Here is a 23,472-nt window from a genome sequence, read left to right as displayed (position 1 = left end):
TATCAAATAATTACAGGTAAGCTTCACTTTATTATAATATTTATGATTCACATTTCTAACAGAAATACAAACTAATATAGTAACACTGTTACCTGTATGGTAATAACAAATAATTACAGGTAAGCTTCACTTTATTATAATATTTATGATTCATATTTCCAATAGAAATACAAACTAATATAGTAACACTGTTACCTGTATGGTAATATCAAGTAATTACATGTAAGCTTCACTTTAATATAATATTTATGATTCATATTTCCAATAGAATTACAAACTAATATAGTAACACTGTTACCTGTATGTTAATAACAAATAATTACAGGTAAGCTTCACTTTAATATAATATTTATGATTCATATTTCCAATAGAAATACAAACTAATATAGTAACACTGTTACCTGTATGGTAATAACAAATAATTACATGTAAGCTTCACTTTAATATAATATTTATGATTCATATTTCCAATAGAAATACAAACTAATATAGTAACACTGTTACCTGTATGGTAATAACAAATAATTACAGGTAAGCTTCACTTTAATATAATATTTATGATTCATATTTCCAATAGAAATACAAACTAATATAGTAACACTGTTACCTGTATGGTAATAACAAATAATTACAGGTAAGCTTCACTTTATTATAATATTTATGATTCATATTTCCAATAGAAATACAAACTAATATAGTAACACTGTTACCTGTATGTTAATAACAAATAATTACAGGTAAGCTTCACTTTAGTATAATATTTATGATTCATATTTCAAATAGAAATACAAACTAATATAGTAACACTGTTACCTGTATGTTAATAACAAATAATTACAGGTAAGCTTCACTTTAATATAATATTTATGATTCATATTTCAAATAGAAATACAAACTAATATAGTAACACTGTTACCTGTATGGTAATAACAAATAATTACAGGTAAGCTTCACTTTATTATAATATTTATGATTCACATTTCTAACAGAAATACAAACTAATATGCTAACACTGTTACCTGTATGGTAATATCAAATAATTACAGGTAAGCTTCACTTTATTATAATATTTATGATTCATATTTCTAACAGAAATACAAACTAATATGCTAACACTGTTACCTGTATGGTAATATCAAATAATTACAGGTAATCTTCACTTTATTATAATATTTATGATTCATATTTCTAACAGAAATACAAACTAATATAGTAACACTGTTGCCTGTATGGTAATAACAAATAATTACAGGTAAGCTTCACTTTAATATAATACTTATGATTCATATTTCCAATAGAAATACAAACTAATACAGTAACACTCTTACCTGTATGTTAATAACAAATAATTACAGGTAAGCTTCACTTTAATATAATATTTATGATTCATATTTCCAATAGAAATACAAACTAATATAGTAACACTGTTACCTGTATGGTAATATCAAATAATTATAGGTAAGCTTCACTTTATTATAATATTTATGATTCATATTTCCAATAGAAATACAAACTAATATAGTAACACTGTTACCTGTATGTTAATAACAAATAATTACAGGTAAGCTTCACTTTAATATAATATTTATGATGCATATTTCTAATAGAAATACAAACTAATATATATATGATTTGGGAATTGTTTAGGATGTGTCATTCAGTGAAAATATGACATTTTAAAGTCAAGTATGGTATTCATCAGGAAAACCTTCAGTTCAAGTAATAATTTTAAATGTTTGAGCAAATTGCCAAGAACAGCAGGTTCAAAGAACAAGTGCTGTAGAACATGGTATAGTAGACCTTCTCTTACGGGGAAATTGAGATCAAATTTGACAGGTCGTTGAAAAATGTCCATCTGACAAAAAAATAAATAAACAACCCTGGTCTAAATTTGAGAAATTTTCAATTTTTAGAAGATTCTAATACCGGAAGTCAATGCCAGACCTCACAGATGAAAGTATCAGCAGATTGCCAAGGTCTTGTATAGGAGAAGGTCTAAAAAGGTCAAGATCACTAGATAGAAGTCGTCAAAATTTCAAATTGCACAGGGCTATAAAACCGGAAGTTGACATAAGACAGCAAATATAAAGTTATAAATAGATAGCCAATGACGTTTGATCTGACAAAAGTCAGGGTCATCAAATATCAAGGTCAAAAATTGAAAATTTTGAATTTCCAAAACCTGTTACTTTTTTTGAACTATGAAGCTGAAACAACCGAACCTCTAAGACAAAGTGGCTCAAACATGAAGTAATTATATGTAAAGTTCAATTTTGAACAAATGTATTCTTTGCGAGTTATGTCCCTTGCCAAAATTGTCAATAATGAGTAATTTAACCCGGATGTGCCACGCCCACCTCATTTATTTGAAATAAGTTAATTGATATTCAAAATGTTATCTTGCGTTTCAAATTTAAAGCTTCTACATCATACAGGTCAAAAGATATAGTGTTGAAGGGTGTAATTAAACTGGTTTTAATTGTAATTAGTTTTTTTCAGTTCACAGTATTAAACTAACAGTTACACTTCACTGCCTTTTCTACCTTTCTATATCTTTTCTCTGTTTCTGATCTTTATTCATCTTGGTGTCTATATTTGTTCATCTGAGCTGTAATGACCCCCTGAGTTGTATTTTCCTTATGTCTTTGTGGTCATTCTGTCTATATAGTTTGAATTGGTAGGATGGCTTGTTCTGTCATTCAGTATTGTATTTTCTGTAATATGGTGTAATTGAAGTTTCTTCAATTAGGTTTATAGCTTTCATTTTGTGTTTGTGTACACTTTTCCAGTGTGTACCTTGGATTTTAAACCTAGGATAACTTTTAGTATAGGTATGTAAAAGTTCTGTACTTATATCTTTGTTTGTGTTGTAACTAAGGTGTCGGCCATATTGTAATTTGGTTAAGTTAAGCACATACATTTCTGCAGTCAAATATTACATTTCATTAATTCTTATATTTAATCCATTACATTCATTACATTCATTACATTCATAACCTACATTATTTTATTACAGATTCCCTTTATATAACCCTTGGTGGTAAGGTGCTACACCTTTACTTTGGTAAGCGTTTAAACCCCTTTTAGGGTAAGCATTGTTATATATATATTGTATTGTGCATAGCTAAGTATTTTAGTTAGTATGTATTAGTGTGTTAAGGATAGGTTTTTCATTGATATTTATATTTTTCTGTATATTTCATACAGTTCGGTAGTTATAACATATGGTTGCCTATATAATATATATTCTATTGTGATTAAGTTTTACCTTTATTTTATGACCTGTTTGTAATTGAACGCACTGCATTGTTTTGCAAATGACTATTTTTGCAGTGTGTTTATCTGACTCCATTATCTCTTATATCTAGCGTATCGCTATTGTTTAAATGTAAAATGACGCATCTTAGCACAACCGGAAATGACGTAGGACGTTAACCGTTCATTACGTCTTTCTAATACCTGCTCTAATTCTGAATCTATTTTGATCATAATTTTTGTTCTGTTCATTACTTTGAACTAATGTCTAAAAGATAGCAATTTAAGAAATTTCAAATTTTGACTTTTGTCGCTGACGTTTGGGGATTTTATTTAGAGCCTTTTTCAAACTTTCACAATTTTTTTGCGACCGATCTGAAAATTTACATGTAGATAGACATTTTGATTGCGAACAAAAATCTGCTTTCAAAGTTTAATTGTCCCCGTAAAGAATTTGGGATGAAAAAATTTGACCCGAAAGTATTGGGTAAGATGCCATCTTGATATGACTAATTTTTATATAACTCAAAATGGGGCCTCAGGGTAAAATTGGATGTGCGTAAATTTGATGTTTATGTAAACTGCAATCGATTGCTAACAAAACATGGGAAGCCGATTTTTGAAATTTGGCTTTGTATTTCCGGTTTTATGTTTTCAGTAATTGTCAAAACTATTAAGGCTCATATCTAGTGACTTTGACCTTTGGTGACCTTGTGACCTGCACAAAAGTTGTTGCTCCTGACGAGATCTATCTGATAATATCTTCACTTTTGTTGTGCATCGTTAACTTCCGGTTCTACAGCCATTGGAAAATCGCGATTTTTAACTTTGAAGAGCTCTGTAACGTGACCTATTTTATATACGACAAAATTTCCTAATTATTCTTTAAGTGCATGATCTCTCCTTTTGGGTGATATATCACACTTGATATTTTGATCATAATTACGCTTTTTAAAAATTGAAAATTTTGTACCGACTTCTATAGTAACTGTGCTTAAATTCACAGTGTCTAATATCCAACGACAGTAGCCGTTGCCTTGAAAACTACGAATATCTCATGATCTAATGATTGCAAACACTTGAAATTTTGAACATTATTTAACAATGTACACCTCATCACAGGCAAATTAAAATTTTTGAAGTGATTGGGCACATCCAGTGTTCATTTACTTTACCTGAAATATTTTCATTGGTCATAACTCCATAAGTTTTCAATTGTTACCCTAGACATTTTGCATGAAAATAGATCACTACATAGTACAATTGGTGATAAGATTACAGTTGTTTGCTTTCTTTACTTTAAAAAAGGGAATAGGTTTAACAATTTTAAAGATTTTCATTTTTGATCTTTAACATAAATGACCTTGACCTTTGCATGGTCAAAGGTCATTGACTTAGGATGACCATTCTTACTTTGATCTTTGAGGGCCGATATATACTTCCGGTTTTGCAGATGTCCGAAAACCGCAATTTTCGAAACTTGAAAGGCTCATATTACTTTAATTTGACCTTTGTTGACCTTTTGACCTGAACAAAAGTTGTTGCCCATTACGAGATATATCCGATAATATCTTCACTTTTGTTTTGCATCGTTAACTTCCGGTTCTACTGAAAATTGAAAATCGCGATTTTTAAATTTAAAAAAGAACTGTCACGTGACCTAATTTACATACATGAAAATTTCTCTTATGTCCTTATTACACGCAATCTATTCTTTCAAATGATATGTAAGACTTGGTATTTTGATTAAAATTGCGGTTTTTAGAATTTGAAAATTTTGTATTGACTTCTATAGTAACTGTGCATAATTGTAACGGTGTCTATAATCCACTGACAGTCACCATTGCCTTAAAAAACTTTTAACTACTAATATCTCATGATCTAATGATTGTAAACACTTGAAATTTTGAAAATTATTTGACATTGGACACATTATTATAGATAACACAAAATTTGTGAAATGGGAGTGGCAAATCCGGGTTACTTTTACCTTTAACTTAAATATTTCTAATTGTTATAACTCGAAAAGTTTGCATTTGTCACCATCGAAATTTTAAAAAATAAATCACTATTTGGGACAATAAGTGATAGAATTACATTTTGTTTGGGCCTTTAAAAAAGGGAATAGGTTTTACAATTGATAAAATTTTCATATTTTGACCATTTACATGCATGACCTTGGTCTTTACAATGCCAAAGGTTATTGATCCATGATTGTCCATTCATACTTTTATCTTTGATGACCGACATATTTACGCTTTTACACACGTCCAAATACAGCAATTTTCAACACTTTTAAGGCTTATGAGATATTTGACCTTTGATGACCTGTTGACCATAACACAAGTTATTGTATTTGAGGAGACCTTTCCAAAAATATTTTCATTTTTGTTGTTTACAGATATTTGAAAATTCGACTTTTTACTACCGAATGATAATATCTTTTAGTACCGAATGGTATCAAATTCCAACGTCTTTTCACTACCGAACGTTAAACGGTTTAAACGATGTTTTGACTATTGAATGTTTACATGCTTTTCTTTTCGGTAGAAAATCCCATTGTGACTTTAAAATGCAACGTTTTATCGTTGTATTTTTTTCCGATTCTGGTCAGAGCGCCAAGCCAAAACTGCATATGTCACACATTAACTGACATCATTATCTGACATAGGACGTAGCCACTCTTGACGGCTTTCGAATTACTGCTCCAATTCTGAATCCATTTTGATCAAATTTTTGTTTTGTTCTTTACTTTTTAGTAATGGCTAAAGGATAATTTAAGATTTTGACTTTTTGTCGCTGACCTTTTTTATACGCCCACATGAATATGTGGTCGTATATTGTCGTCGGTCCGTCCGTCAACATTTCTTGTGAGTGCTATAGAGACTACAGTTTTTATCTGATTTTGATAAAACTTGGTGTGATGCTTTAGATTGATAATATCTCGGTCAAGTTGGAATTTGACATATTTTCGATGAACGGTTTTTGAGATATTGCCCTTGACTTAGAACGCCTTGAAATTGATTAAAAATTGTTCGTGAGCAGGATTGAAGCTACAGTTTTCATCCGATTCTGATGAAACTTGGTGTGATCATTGGAATTCATAAGATCTCGGACAAGTTCTAACTTGATGCATTTTAGATGAACGGTTTTTGAGTTATTGCCCTTGACTTTGTTAAAACGCGTCAAAATTTGTTAAAAATAGTTCATGAGCAGGATTGAAGCTACAGTTTTCAACCGATTCTGATGAAACTTAGTGTGATCATCGGAATTGATAAGATCTAGAACAAGTTCTAATTTGACGCATTTTTCGATGAACGGTTTTTGAGTTATTGCCCTTGACTTTGTAAAAACACGTCAAAATTTGTTAAAAATAGTTTGTGAGCAGGATTGATCTACAGTTTTCAACCGATTCTGATGAAACTTGGTGTGATCATTGGAATTGATAAGATCTCGGACAAGTTCTAACTTGATGCATTTTCGATGAACAGTTTTTGATTTATTGCCCTTGTCTTTGTTAAAACGTGTTGAAATTTGTTACAAATAGTTCGTGAAAACGCGTCAAAATTTGTTTGTGAGCACAATAGAAGCTACTGTTTTCAACCGATTCTGATGAAACTTGGTGTGATCATTGAAATTGATAAGATCTCGGACAAGTTCTAACTTGAAGCATTTTCGATGAAATGTTTTTGAGTTAATACCATTAACTTACGAAAAACGCGTCAAAATTTGTTTGTGAGCACAATAGAAGCTACAGTTTTCAACCGATTCTGATGAAACTTGGTGTGATCATTGGAATTGATAAGATCTCGGACAAGTTCTAACAAGAGATATTTTTGATGAACATTTTTTGAGTTATTGCCCTTGACTTTGTGGAATTATTCAGCATAAATAATTTCTTCAATATGAGGAAATTCGTACTTTAGTCACTAAAGACTGTTTTATTATTTCTGACAGCTGCCAGTGGGCGTATGTTACCTTGCAACGCAAGCTACCTTTGAGTTTTTTAACCTTTTTTCTAACTTCTACAATTCTATTTCAATCAATTTGAAAAGTTACAGAGGCATAGATACTTTTATTGCGAACAAAAATTAATTTTCGAAATTTTGATATCACTTCCGGTTTTGACGCTTTTCGCTTAAAATATAAAATTCAACTTCCGGAATTTTGAAGATTTTTCAAAAATTCTTTTTTGCAATATGTTACAAATGGCCATACAAAAAACTTCAAATCATAAAATCTGACCCAGATGTAACAGAGTAGCCGCCATATTGATATGTCAAACTTTTGTAAAATTCAAAATGGGTCCTCGGGGTATAAAGCGCTTTTCATAATTTTGGTATATCTGTATATCACATTAGATTGCGAAAAGAGATTTGGAAGCCGAATTTTGAATTTCGATTTTGCTTTTCTTTTATTTCCGGTTAAAGTTTTTCGGTAATGTCCAAAATTTCAAAGGGTCCTATTTGGTGACCTTGACCTTTGGTGACCTTGATGATATCTATCCAGTGATATATCGGTTTTATAGCCGATTGAAATTTACGATTTTTATCTTTAAAGAGCTCTGACACGTGACCTAATTTACATACACCAAAAATTCTTATTGAATCTTACTAGTGTTCATCTGCCCTTTGTAATGATATATATAACACTAGATATTTCAATTAAAATTGCGCTTTTTAATATTTGAAAAATTTTGTACTTTCTTCTATAGTAATTTTCTATAAATCGAAATGGGGCCTCAGGGTGTAATCCAATTTGTGTAAATTTGATATCTATGGTATCTGCTATCGATTGCTAAATTATATTTGAGAACCGATTTTTGAATTTTGATTTTGCTCTTTATTTATTTCCGGTTGAAAAATATGAATACTTTGAAGGGTCGTATATCGTGACCTTGACCTTTGATGAACATGTGACCAGAACAATTTTGATAGCTCTCGACGAGATCTATCCAATGGTATATTAACGTTTATTGTACGGTGTTTACTTCCGATTTGATCGCCATTTGAAATTGATGAATTTTATCTTGAAAAAGTCGGTTTTCCGCTTGTAAGTTTTTTTGTGGTCTAAACGATAAAGGTAGTTTGCTCCCTTCAACTGTTGTTGAATACAATGTGAGTTGAAGCGATCTGTCGAATATGCTTTGCGATCTATATCTAGTTAATTATGATAGAAAATTATGTTACTGTTACGATACTTTGCGGCACAGTTTTAAGCGTAAAATCAAAACTGTTACGCACTGCATCAGAATCTCGCAAAGCCTGTGGATCCATTTTTTTTTTTTTTCCTACTTCTGGTCACGCTCCCCAGCTAAAACTGCACATATCACAGGTTATCTGATTCCATTATCTCTTATATCTAGCGTGTTGCTATTGTTTAAATGTAAAATGACGCATCTTAGCACAACCGGAAATGATGTAGGACGTTAACCGTTCATTACGTCTTTCTAATACCTGCTCTAATTCTGAATCTATTTTGATCATAATTTTTGTTCTGTTCATTACTTTGAACTAATGTCTAAAAGATAGCAATTTAAGAAATTTAAAATTTTGACTTTTGTCGCTGACTTTTGGAGATTTTTTTTAGAGCCTTTTTCAAACTTCCACAATTTTTTTGCGACCGATCTGAAAATTTACATGTAGATATACATTTTGATTGCGAACAAAAATATTCTTTCAAAATTTAGATATCACTTCTGGTTTTGACGTCATTCGCCTCCAAACTTCAAATTTCAACTTCCGGAATAGATATTTGAAAAATTCTTTTTGCAATTAGTTATAATTGTCCCCGTAAAGAATTTGGAATGATTAAATTTGACCTGGAAGTATTGGTTATGACTAATTTTTATAAAACTCAAAATGGGGCCTTATAGGGTAAAATTGGATGTGCGTAAATTTGATGTTTATGTAAACTGCAATCGATTGCTAACAAAACATGGGAAGCCGATTTTTGAATTTTGGCTTTGTATTTTTTTTATTCCCGGTTTTATGTTTTCAGTAATTGTCAAAACTATTAAGGCTCATATCTAGTGACTTTGACCTTTGGTGACCTTGTGACCTGCACAAAAGTTGTTGCTCCTGGCAAGATCTATCCGATAATATCTTCACTTTTGTTTTGCATCGTTAACTTCCAGTTCTACAGCCATTGGAAAATCGCGATTTTTAATTTTGAAGAGCTCTGTCACGTGACCTACTTTACATAGGACAAAATTTCTTATATATTCTTAAAGTGCATGATCTCTCCTTTTGGGTGATATATCACACTTGATATTTTGATCAAAATTGCACTTTTGAAAAAAATTGAAAATTTTGTACCGACTTCTATAGTAACCGTGCTTAAATTCACGGTGTCTATAATCCAACGACAGTAGCCGTTGCCTTAAAAACTACGAATATCTCATGATCTAATGATTGTAAACACTTGAAATTTTGAACATTATTTAACAATGTACACCTCATCACAGGCAACTTAAAATTTTTGAAGTGGGCGTGGCACATCCGGTGTACATTTACTTTACCTGAAATATTTGCATTGGTCATAACTCCATAAGTTTTCAATTGTTACCCTAGAAATTTTGCATGAAAATAGATCACTACATAGTACAATTGGTGATAAGATTACAGTTGTTTGCGTTCTCTACTTTAAAAAAGGGAATAGGTTTAACAATTTTAAAATTTTTCATTTTTGATCTTTAACATAAATGACTTTGACCTTTGCATGGTCATTGACTTAGGATGACCATTCTTACTTTGGTCTTTGATGGCATATATATCTTTCCGGTTTTGCAGACGTCCGAAAACAGCAATTTTCGAAACTTCAAAGGCTCATATTACTATTATTTGACCTTTTGACCTGACCAAAGTTGTTGCCCATTACGAGATATATCCGATATTATCTTCACTTTTGTTGTGCATAGTTAACTTCCGGTTCTACAGCTACCTGAAAATCGCGATTTTTAACTTAAAAAAAAATCTGTCACGTGACCTAATTTACAAAAGTGAAAATTTCTCTTATGTCCTTATTACACGCAATCTATTCTTTCAAATGATATGTAAGACTTGGTATTTTGATTAAAATTGCGCTTTTTAGAATTTGAAAATTTTGTATTGACTTCTATAGTAACTGTGCATAATTGTAACGGTGTCTATAATCCACTGACAGTCACCATTGCCTTAAAAAACTTTTAACTACGAATATCTCATGATCTAATGATTGTAAACACTTGAAATTTTGAAAATTATTTGACATTGGACACATTATTAAAGATAACACAAAATTTTTGAAATGGGCGTGGCAAATCCGGGTTAATTTTACCTTTAACTTAAATATTTCTAATTGTTATAACTCGCAAATTTTACATTTGTCACCATTGAAATTTTACATAAAAATAAATCACTATTTGGGACAATTAAATTACATTTTGTTTGGGCCTTTGAAAAAGGGAATAGGTTTTACAATTGATAAAATTTTCATATTTTGACCATTTACATGCATGACCTTGATCTTTACAATGCCAAAGGTTATTGATCCATGATGTCCATTCATACTTTTATCTTTGATGACCGACATATATTTACGCTTTTACACACGTCCAAATACAGCAATTTTCAACACTTTTAAGGCTTATATCTCTTTAATTTGACCTTTGTTGACCTCTTGACCGTAACACAAGTTATTGTACTAGACTTGACCTTTGCAAAAATACTTTCATTTTTGTTGTTCGATTTGTACTTTTAACTTAACAGATATTAATAGAAAATTCGACTTTTTACTACCGAATGATAATATCTTTTATTACCGAATGGTATCAATTCCAACGTCTTTTCACTACCGAACGTTAAACGGTTCAAACGATGTTTTGACTATTGAATGTTTACATGCTTTTCTTTTCGGTAGAAAATCCCATTGTGACTTTAAAATGCAATGTTTTATTGCTGTATTTTTTTCCAATTCTGGTCAGAGCGCCCAGCCAAAACTGCAAATGTCACACATTAACTGACATCATTATCTGTCATAAAGAGCGTGTCGTTGTTGTTTAAATGTAAAATGATGCATTTTTTTCAACAGGAAATGACGTAGGACGTATCCACGTTTTTTTCAATCTCAATTTATTTTGATCGATCTGAAAATTTACGAGTTGATAAACATTTTGATTGCAAACAAAATTTTGATCTCAAAATTTCTGTATCACTTCTGGTATTGAAGTCATTCGCTCTTACAGTTGACATACAAGGGTATGTAATTGACACGACACATACATGCTGTTGCATTACGTTGCTATATTTTCCCGCTGCGTTTCACCGGACCAAAAAGTCTCGCGACTTTCTGTCCGGTGAAACGCAGCTGTGCCGCAGGTGATTTCCATTATTATCAGACGTCATTGTGGGGAAACCCCATTATTACAGAGTGGAAGCAGTCAACATGCCACGCCTAGCAGCAATAACTCCACGCTCGTATGTGTCATACCTGCCACAACGGTACCACATAATCGCACTGGTTTACCGCAAAGCAGGCATCGCACCCGCATGTATGTGTCTTCAGCTTTAACGTTAGTTGCCGAATTGTCCGTGAATTGCCAAATGGTGATTATGTTGTATTCGATTTTCATTCAATGCTACAGGTGTGATACGCACTGCCTCAGTGCCTGTCTGCACGGCTCTAGTTGCAGTACGTTCTTTGAACGCACTGCATTGTTTTGCAAATGACAATTTTTTTTTTTTTTTTTCTACTTCTGGTCGCAGCCGAAACTGCACATATCACAGGTTATCTGATTCCATTATCTCTTATATCTAGCGTGTCACTATTGTTTAAATGTAAAATGACGCATCTTAGCACAACCGGAAATGACGTAGGACGTTAACCGTTCATTACGTCTTTCCAATACCTGCTCTAATTCTGAATCTACTTTGATCATAATTTTTGTTCTGTTCATTACTTTGAACTAATGTCTAAAAGATAGCAATTTAAGAAATTTCAAATTTTGACTTTTGTCGCTGACGTTTGGAGATTTCATTTGGAGCACTTTTTAAACTTCCACAATTTTTTTGCGATCGATCTGAAAATTTACATGTAGATAGACATTTTGATTGCGAACAAAAATCTGCTTTCAAAATTTAGATATCCCTTCCGGTTTTGACGTCATTCGCCCCCGAACTTTAAATTTCAACTTCCGGGATTTTGTAGATATTTGAAAAATTCTTTTTGAAATTAGTTATTATTTGTCCCTGTAAAGAATTGGGAATGAAAAAATTTGACCTGGACGTATTGGGTAAGACGCCATCTAGATATGACTAATTTTTATAAAACTCAAAATGGGGCCTCAGGGTCAAATTGGATGTGCGTAAATTTGATGTTTATGTAAACTGCAATCGATTGCTAACAAAACATTGGAAGCCGATTTTTATACGCCCACGTGAAATGTGGGGCGTATATTGCCGTCACCCGTGTCTATCCGTCTGTCCACAATTGCTTGTTAACACTCTACACGTCACAATTCTTTAAGGATTTTGACGAAACTTGCTGAAATTGATTATTATCACCCAAGGATGAACCAGCGCTGAAGATTTAATATTTGCCTTCTAGAGTTTTCACGAGCCAAAAATTGAACACCTTTTCAAGAACACGGGCAATAACTCATACTCAATATTATTCAGTATCGCTCTAAAGAGTTCAAAAGAAGTGTATGACTGAAGGTTGAATATTTCATACTGGTGATGTACTGCTAAATATTTTTATTCAAAATCAAAGCTGCCAGTGGGCGTATACCTTGCCTGGCAAGCTATCTTTTCTAGTTTCAGATCAGAATCTGAACAGAAGAAAACCCAATATCAAGACCCTTAATCCTAATTTATAAATAAAGTGTCTGCTCCACCCTAGGCCTGTACATTTGGGAGAATCAAACCCTCCCTTCCTCGACACTTGAAAAAGGATAATATTTCGAAAACCGGTTCGTGTCAATTGCGTAAGTTGTTATTTTACTTTTTATACGCCACATGAATATGTCGCCCCTGTCTGTCGGTCCGTCCGTCAACATATCTTGTGTCTTGTGAGCACTATAGAGACTACCGTTTTCATCTGATTTTGATAAAACTTGGTGTGATGCTTTAGATTGAGTTTTTAACCGATTCTGATGAAACTTGGTGTGACAAGTTCTAACTTGACGCATTTTCGATGAACGGTTTTTGAGATATTGCCCTTGACTTAAAACGCCTTGAAATTTTTTTTGGTAAAAATTGTTCATGAGCAGGATTGAAGCTACAGTTTTCATCCGATTCTCATGAAACTTGGTGTGATCATTGGAATTGATAAGATCTCGGACAAGTTCTAACTTGACGCATTTTCGATGAACGGTTTTTGAGTTATTGCCCTTGACTTTGTAAAAACGCGTCAAAATTTGTTAAAAATAGTTCGTGAGCAGGATTGAAGCTACAGTTTTCAACCGATTCTGATGCAACTTGGTGTGATCATTGGAATTGATAAGATCTCGGACAAGTTGAAATTTGACGCATTTTCGATGAACGGCTTTTGAGTTATTGCCCATGAGTTTGTAAAAATTCGTCAAAATTTGTTAAAAATAGTTTGTGAGCAGGATTGAAGCTACAGTTTCCAACTGATTCTGATGAAACTTGGTGTGATCATTGGAATTGATAAGATCTCGGACAAGTACTAACTTGACGCATTTTCGATGAACGCTTTTTATACGCCCACATCTCTCTATGTTTCGTTTTTACCATCCGCATGCCGTGGTGGGCGTATATGGCTGTGGTCCACTATCTTTCAAGATAGCTGTTACATTTGCAGATTTCCAAAGATGCATGAATATATTGAGATATCGGTCAAGTTTAAAGTTGGTAATAATTAGATGAACGATTTCAGGGTTATTGCCCTTGACTTAATAAAATTTGGCTTTTAGGCAGGCTATAGACTACAGTTTTTATCCGATAGTGTTGAAACGGTTAGTGAATTTTACGAACTGGGTAATTGTCGGCAATAACCATTTGTTTCCCGGTTAATCCCAGTTAATTACTAAAGATAATGAGATAGCTTGCCAGGCAAGGTAATATATGCCCACTGGCAGCTTTGATTTTTGAATGAAACTATTTAGCAGTACAGTAACAATCACCAGTATGAAATATTCAACCTCCAGTCATACACTTCTCCTGAACTCTTTAGAGCGATACTGAATAATATTAAGTATGAGTTATTGTTCTTGAAAATGTGTTCAATTTTTAGCTCGTGAAAACTCTAGAAGGCAAATATTCAATCTTCAGCACAGGACTGAATAATAAAACAAAGTTTTGTCAAAATCCTGCAAGAATCATGCCTTTTAGTGTTTAAGAGTTAAATTTGAAAGCATTTTCAAGAACAAGGGCAATAACTCATACTAAATATTTTTCAATTCTTCTGATTTTCAATAGGGTTCATCCTTGGGTGATTACGAACATTCACACCAAGTTTCATCAAAATCCTAATTGTGCCTTCTAGAGTGATTACAAGCTAAAAATTGAACGCGTTTTCAAGAACGAGGCCAATAACTTATGCTCATACCAAGTTTTGTCGAAATCCGTCAAGAATTGTGTCTTGTAGAGTGTTTACGAGCAATTGTGGACTGATGAACGGACCGACAGAGGGACATGGGTGACGGCAATATACGCCTCCCATTTCATGTGGTTGATTCCAAAAAGAAAAAACAGGCAGCAATAACCAATCACAGAAGACAGCGATTCATTTGATGTATACTGAACTTGGTGTAATAAATAATAAAACTTGACATCAAATACCATCCTTTAATATTGTAATTTTAATCTTAACTGCCTTTCACCATTTGTAGTTTGTTTTGAAACGTTGGGTATTATAAGGTCACTAAAGGTCAAAATAAGTCAAAATGGAAAGACGGATCTCATTGATCATGTCATAAACAATATCAAGTAGTTGTTAAAACTCCTATCGAAATAAATCATTTACTAGTACATGTACATGCATGAAACAAATTTAAATAACAATTTGAAAATCTCTGAATCACAATAGGCCTAATTCGTCTAAAACGCCGTTGGCGAAGTGTTCAATTGATAATCCTTCACGTCGTCGAACAGTTCTTCATTAACAGTTTCTCTTGAGTCCAGATGGATTTCCTCATCGAATTCCACTAAAAGGTCCGATAACTCATCTGGATATGGTGTCTTCACCCATTTAATCATTAAATCGTTCGTCCAACCATTATTTGACGCGGGGGGTAGAGACATAATAGGCTGATCAGACAGCCGCCACATTCTAGCAATATAGTTAGCCCGCTGTATATGCAGTACTAAGGACGTCAGACACGGGGGGAGATAACATAGGTTGACTATCTTTCTCTATCAGTTGTTCAGTTTCTTTTGAATTTGATAGTAATTCTTCTGCCTGGCAACTACTAAGTGCTGTTTGTCGATATTTGTTGATTTTCTTCAACGAATCCTCAGCTATATTCTTCACTGTTGTCAATTCTTCTAACTTACGTTTCAGACTGTCTTTCTGATCTTTGTAATTTTCTAAAATGACATGTTTAGAGTCTTCGATATTAAGAAAAGAATGGTTTTGGTGTTGACCAAGAAGGCATGTCAAACACAAAATGGTGTTACAGTGTTACAGATGGAGCAAATTTGTTGAAAACTTCCTCACCCCGCCATCAGGAATTGCTGCTGATTTTGTTACACGTTTGATGGCGTCGCAGCTACCCGCCAAATTGGAACTAGCCAGGTCTTCCAGACACTTCCTACAAAATGTATGATGACAATCCAATAATTTAGGTTCCTGGTCCAAGACATACAGCACATTCAAACTCTTCTACATTCCCATCCATTTTGATTTTGAATGCTGAACAATTCAATAATCTTTATGGTACGTTATGATATAATCGAATCTCTAATGTCATGTTTTTATCAACCCGAAAACTGAACAACGTAATAAATATAATCCAAAGACCAGTTAACAATCCACCATATTTTCCCTTGACAACTAAAAACAGTTTGTAGTTTAAAGATCTCCAATCCTATGGTAATAGTAATATAAAGTGTCTCCAGTTTTGGTTAAAGGGACAGATGTGCCATTTTAGAGGGTTGATTTTAGTCTTGTAAATAGTCTTCAGAAGTACTATGTACGAAAATTGCATATTTCCTTCAAAAATACCTTGTGAGTTTTACTCACTTTTCTATATATGTCTTTTCTATATATCACAGAGTATAATCTTAAAATGACGAGTCATCATTTTGGCATTCAAACGCAGAATTGAATTGAACACACATGGAATTGAAGGCGCATCTGTCCCTTTAATGAAGTAAAATTTGTAGAATTTCAAAATATTCGAGAGGTAGACTAATAAATCAAGCCAATTATGCTAGTTTCTTAAAATTATAAAAACCACCGAGAGTTGCCTTGTATTAATAGATTTAGTGGATTATTCTCCTGAAAATGTTTTGAAACTTTGAATTTATTTTGTATTTGAACATGTAATTATTTCTGTTTGTGATCAAGTAAGACTAGAATCGTATTAGCTAAATAGATATTGTTCTAAATATAACCATATTGTTATTTTAATTTATTGTAATGTTCACAATGTCAAGCTATTACAAACTTCATCTTCACAATGTCAAGCTATTACAAACTTCATTTTCACAATGTCAAGCTATTACAAACTTCATCTTCACAATGTCAAGCTATTACAAACTTCATCTTCACAATGTCAATCTATTACAAACTTCATCTTCACAATGTCAAGCTATTACAAACTTCATCTTCACAATATCAATCTATTACAAACTTCATCTTCACAATGTCATGACCTATTTTGACCTTTCGTGACCTGTATTACCTCAAAGAACTGGGACATATAGATAGTGCCGATTCACACTAATGGGCTTTTGTCATCTTCTAGATAGAGGCTGCAATTTTTATCTGATCTTGATTAAACTTAGTATGCATGTATATATTGATGAGATCTCAGTCAAGTTTGAAATTGGTAATAATCAGATGAACGGTTTCAGAGTTATTGCCCTTGACTTAGTAAAAACGTGTTAAATTTGGCTTGTATGCACGATAGAGGCTGCAATCTTTATCTGATCTTGATTAAACTTAGTATGCATATATATATTGATGAGATTTCGGTAAAGTTCAAAATCGGTAATAAGAATCGGTCTCAGAGTTATTGCCCTTGACTTAGTAAAATTACGTTAAAATTGCCTTGTATGCCCAATGAACGCTACAATTTTGATACCATTTTGATGAAACTTAGTATGCATGAATATATTGATGAGATATCGGTCAACTTTGAAGTTGGTAACAATTGGATGAACGATTTCAGGGTTATTGCCCTTGACTTAGCAAAATTGGCCTTTAGGCAGGCTATAGACTACAGTTTTTATCCGAAATGGATGAAGCTTAGTAATAATAACTAGAGCCTAGCAGACGGGCACTGAGGCAGTGCGTATCACACCTGTAGCATTGAATGAAAACATAATCACCATTCGACAATTCCCGGACAATTCGGCAATTAACGTTAAAGCTGAAGACACATACATGCGGGTGCGATGCATGCTTTGCGGCAAACCGGTGCGATTATTCGGTACCGTTGCGGCAGGTATGACACATACGCGCGGTTCACTTTTGCGTTAAATTTGGAGTTATTGCTGCTGGACGTGGCACGTTGACGACTTCCACTCTGTAATAATTGGGTTTCCCCACAATGACGTCGGACTTTTTGGTCCGGTGAAACGCAGCGTGGAAATATAGCAACAGCATGTATGTGTCATGTCAATTACATACCCTTGTTTGTTTCGATCCGGTGAAACGCTGCGGTGAAATGAACGCATTGCATCGCCGTACCGGACCACGAACCGCATGAATGTGTCTTTGTCTTAAGATGAATGTCATTCGGCAATTAATATTGTGAATGCTGCGAGACTCTTTACATCCGGTATTTAGCAGTGATTAGTCAAGTCATAGTAAAATTGCGACCTAAATTTAGTCCAAAAATTTCAACTTTAAGAGCGAATGACGTCAATACCAAGTGATACAGAAATTTTGAAAACAAAATTTTGTTTGCAATCAAAATGTTTATCAACTAGTAAATTTTCAGATCGATCGAAATAAAATTGTAGAGGTTGAAAAAAACGTTATTATTAAAAGAAAAAAAGTCAGCGACAAAAGTCAAAATCTTAAATTTTTTAAAGTGCTATCCTTTAGCAGGGGCGACGACAATATACGACCACATATTCATGTGGGCGTATAAAAAAGGTCAGCGACAAAAGTCAAAATCTTAAATTATCCTTTAGCCATTACTAAAAAGTAAAGAACAAAACAAAAATTTGATCAAAAATGGATTCAGAATTGGAGCAGTAATTCGAAAGACGTCAAGAGTGGCTACGTCCTACGTCATTTCTGGTTGAAAAAAAAATGCGTCATTTTACATTGAAACAACAACGACACGCTCTTTATGACAGATAATGATGTCAGTTAATGTGTAACATTTGCAGTTTTGGCTGAGCGCTCTGATCAGTATCGGAAAAAAATACAGCGAAAAAAAGGTTGCATTTTAAAGTCACAATGGGATTTTTTACTGAAAAGAAAAGCATGTAAACATTCAATAGTCAAAACATCGTTTAAACCGTTTAACGTTCGGTAGTGAAAAGACGTTGGAATTTGATAGCATTCGGTACTGAAAGATATTATCATTCGGTAGTAAAAAGTCGAATTTTCTATTAATATCTGTAAAGTTCAAAGTACAAATCGAACAACAAAAATGAAAGTATTTTTGCAAAGGTCTCGTCAAATACAATAACTTGTGTTACGGTCAAGAGGTCAACAAAGGTCAAATTAGGTCAAATTAAAGAGATATAAGCCTTAAAAGTGTTGAAAATTGCTGTATTTGGACGTGTGTAAAAGCGTAAATATATGTCGGTCATCAAAGATAAAAGTATGAATGGACATCATGGATCAATAACCTTTGACATTGTAAAAACCAAGGTCATGCATGTAAATGGTCAAAATATGAAAATTTTATCTATTGTAAAACCTATTCCCTTTTTTAAAGTAAAAGACCCAAACAAAATGTAATTCTATCACTTATTGTCCCAAATAGTGATTTATTTTTATGTAAAATTTCGATGGTGACAAATGTAAACTTTGCGAGTTATAACAATTCGAAATATTTAAGTTAAAGGTAAAAGTAACCCGGATTTGCCACGCCCACTTCACAAATTTTGTGTTGTCTTTAATAATGTGTACAATGTCAAATTATGTTCAAAATTTAAAGTATTTACAATCATTTGAAAGAATAGAGTGCGTGTAATAAGGACATAAGAGAAATTTTCATGTATGTACATTAGGTCATGTGACAGATCTTTTTAAAGTTAAAAATCGCGATTTTCAGTTGGCTGTAGAACTGGTAGTTAACGATGCACAACAAAAGTGAAGATAATATCGGATATATCTCGTAATGGGCAACAACTTTTGTTCAGGTCAAAAGGTCAACAAAGGTCAAATAAAATATGAGCCTTTGAAATTTCGAAAATTGCTGTTTTCGGACGTCTGCAAAACCGGAAGTATATATTGGCCATCAAAGATCAAAGTAAGAATGGTCATCCTAAGTCAATGACCTTTGACGATGCAAAGGTTAAGGTCATTTATGTTAAAGATCAAAAATGAAAATTTTTAAAATTGTTAAACCTATTTCCTTTTTTAAAGTAGAGAACGCAAACAACTGTAATCTTATCACCAATTGTACTATGTAGTGATCTATTTTCATGCAAAATGTCTAGGGTAACAATTGAAAACTTATGGAGTTATGACCAATGAAAATATTTCAGGTAAAGTAAATGCACACCGGATGTGCCACGCCCACTTCAAAAATTTTAATTTGCCTGTGATGAGGTGTACATTGTTAAATAATGTTCAAAATTTCAAGTCTTTACAATCATTAGATCATGAGATATTCGTAGTTTTCAAGGCAACGGCTACTGTCAGTGGATTATAGACACTGTGAATTTACGCACAGTTACTATAGAAGTCGTACAAAATTTTCAATTTTTAAAAAGCGCAATTTTGATCAAAATATCAAGTGTGATATATCACCAAAAAGGAGAGATCATGCACTTTAAGAATATTTAAGAAATTTTGTCGTATGTAAAGTAGGTCACGTTACAGAGCTCTTCAAAGTTAAAAATCCTGATTTTCCAAAAGCTGTAGGACCGGAAGTTAACGATGCACAACAAAAGTGAAGATATTATCAGATTGATCTTGTCAGGAGCAACAACTTTTGTGCAGGTCACAAGGTCACCAAAGGTCAAAGTCACTAGATATGAGCCTTAATAGTTTTGACAATTACTGAAAACATAAAACCGGAAATACAAAGCCAAATTTCAAAAATCGGCTTCCCATGTTTTGTTAGCAATCAATTGCAGTTTACATAAACATCAAATTTACGCACATCCAATTTTACCCTCAGGCCCCATTTTGAGTTTTATTAAAATTAGTCATATCAAGATGGCGTCTTACAAAATACTTTCAGGTCAAATTTTTTACGGGAACAATTATAACTAATTGCAAAAAGAAATTTTCCAATATCTACAAAATTCCAGAAGTTGAAATTTCAAGTTCGGGGGCGAATGACGTCAAAACCGGAAGTGATGTCTAAATTTTGAAAGCAGATTTTTGTTCGCAATTAAAATGTCTATCTACATGTAAATTTTCAGATTGATCGCAAAAAAATCTCCAAAAGTCATTTTACATTTAAACAATAGCGACACGCTATAAGAGATAATGGAATCAAATAACCTGTGATATGTGCAGTTTTGGATGGGGAGCGTGACCAGAAGTAGAAAAAAAATTAAAAAAAACAAAAAAAAATTGTCATTTGCAGTGCAGTGCAATATAAATAATTCAATGTTTTAATAAATATAATATATTTAAATCTTGTCTTGGATTATTTACATTTTAATATACTCTTTTCAATATGATACAGAAATACACTTATATTTGATAAAACTCGTATATTATTATTACAAAATAAGGTTTTCATTTTATATTTTGACGAAGATGTTCTATAATACTCCGGAATGTACCTAATTCTGAAGAATAAGATCGATGGGTGTTGACAGAGGAAGAGATAGTGATATTCATCGCCAATTCCATTATTACATATTGGACATTTTCTGTCATCTCTAGGAATTTTATTCCATCTTCCAGTTTCTATTGGTAATGTTAAATTTGAGGTTCTGAATTTATTAATTGATATAATCGATTGATTCAACCATACATAAGATAAGCCATTGTGATCTAATATTTCTTTTATGAATTTAATATATTTAAACTGTTTCTGACCTGTTGTATGTAACTGCAAGACGAGACTATATAATTTATGCGATAATTTCTCAGAGTTTGGATCGACAAGCTTTGACCAAAATACAATCATACGTTGTTGAATAGTTAATACAATAGGGAATCGGCCTGTTTCTCCCTTTACCATGTAATTTGGCGTTGTGTTTCTAACATTTAATATTCGTTTACAATATTGTGTATGAATTTTTCTAGGTCTGAACAATTCTCATATCCCCAAATTTCACATCCGTACAGAAGGATTGGTAACACTAACGAGTCAAATAATTTAAATTGTAAATATATTGGGAGTGATATATTTGTTATTTTCCTATTTAATGCAAACATAGCTTTTCTTAATTGATCAATAAGTTGTTTTCTAGCCAATGTGAATTTACAGTTATAGTTGAATAGTAAGCCTAAATATGTATAAGATTGTTCAACACTTACTCGCATATCATTGAAATAGAATTCTGGTATGTTTTTCACTTTGCCTCTCGAAAAAATTACGATCTTCGTTTTATCTAGATTTACTGTCAGGTTCCAATTGGAGCAATATTTGCTGAACACCTCTAGTGATTTCTTAAGATTTTCTTCAGTTTCAGATAAAATTATAGTGTCATCTGCATAAAGTAACAAGAATAGTTTTATATAAAGCTTTAGATTATCAACTGATAAATTACCTATACCTTCAAGACACTTTACATCATTTTCGTCAAAAAATGATTCCAGATCATTCATATAAATTGCAAATAGAAATTGGGAACGATTTTCACGTTGACATACACCTGACATACATGGGAAATAATTTGAGATATCATTACCATTTTTTACACAGCTTTTTGTATCGGAATACATATTATAAATTACATTAAATATTTTGCCTCTTATATTACTTTTAATTAACTTGTGCCATAGATTTGCTCTTGGTAAAAAAATCAAACGCTTTTTTCAGGTCAACAATTTCATCTGAATGTGAATTTAACCTTTTATTAAGTATTGACGTAAATAATTTACCCAAACATGATATAGTTGTGATTGGTCTGTAGTTATAATTCATCTGTATTAATATCGGCTTTCTTCTTATTTGTTTTTCCGTCTATTTCTTCTGAAATTTTCCAAAAAGACTTCGCGTTATTTTTCGACAATTCTCTAATTTTGTGCTCTGTCTGGAATTCTAATTCATTATGGGCTCAATTTAAATCACTTCTATAAATTTTACCAGCTGAATTAAGTTCGCTTTTATTAATAGCCGATTTTTGGTTCTTATATTTTCTAATAGCTTTATGAAATAATTTTCTTGAAGATCGACAAGAACTATCAAACCATTGATTGTTACTTGTATTTTATTAATATCCTCTATGAATCAGTTTTAGATTCAGTAAATAACAATATATCAAACTTTGAGATCAATTGATTGAACTCAGGTGATAACAGTTTGTTTTTAATACCACAAACATTCACATAAGTGAGTTGTAGGGTAGATTTAGATTCGTAACCTCTTGTTACAGTGTCGGGCGGACCCTGTCTTTGTGAGTCAATGCTATCTTTAATCCGATGAAGATCACTCATATTTTTGCACTCAGTTCCATCGACAAACAGTTTATCCACTTTTAGTTTGGCCACTCGTCCTAGTCCAAGTTTCTTTGCCTCTTTTAAAATGGGCATAAGTTCATGTCTCCTCACATTGACGGTAGTGGGGTATTGTGGATTTATGCCAAAGGGTTTGTTTCGTAGTTCAGTGGATGCACTATTTAGGACCAAATTCCTATCTTCAAATCGAACAAATCTGCCAATTATATTCCTTGGTCTCCCGTCATTTCGTTTTTTTAAACGATGTACATTTTGGAACGTTAATTCTTTAGAGAT

The sequence above is a fragment of the Lottia gigantea genome, assembly GCF_000327385.1.
Source record: "Lottia gigantea unplaced genomic scaffold LOTGIsca_160, whole genome shotgun sequence".
Classification (NCBI taxonomy): Eukaryota; Metazoa; Mollusca; class Gastropoda; family Lottiidae; genus Lottia; species Lottia gigantea.
Note: the sequence above shows the minus strand (reverse complement) of the source record.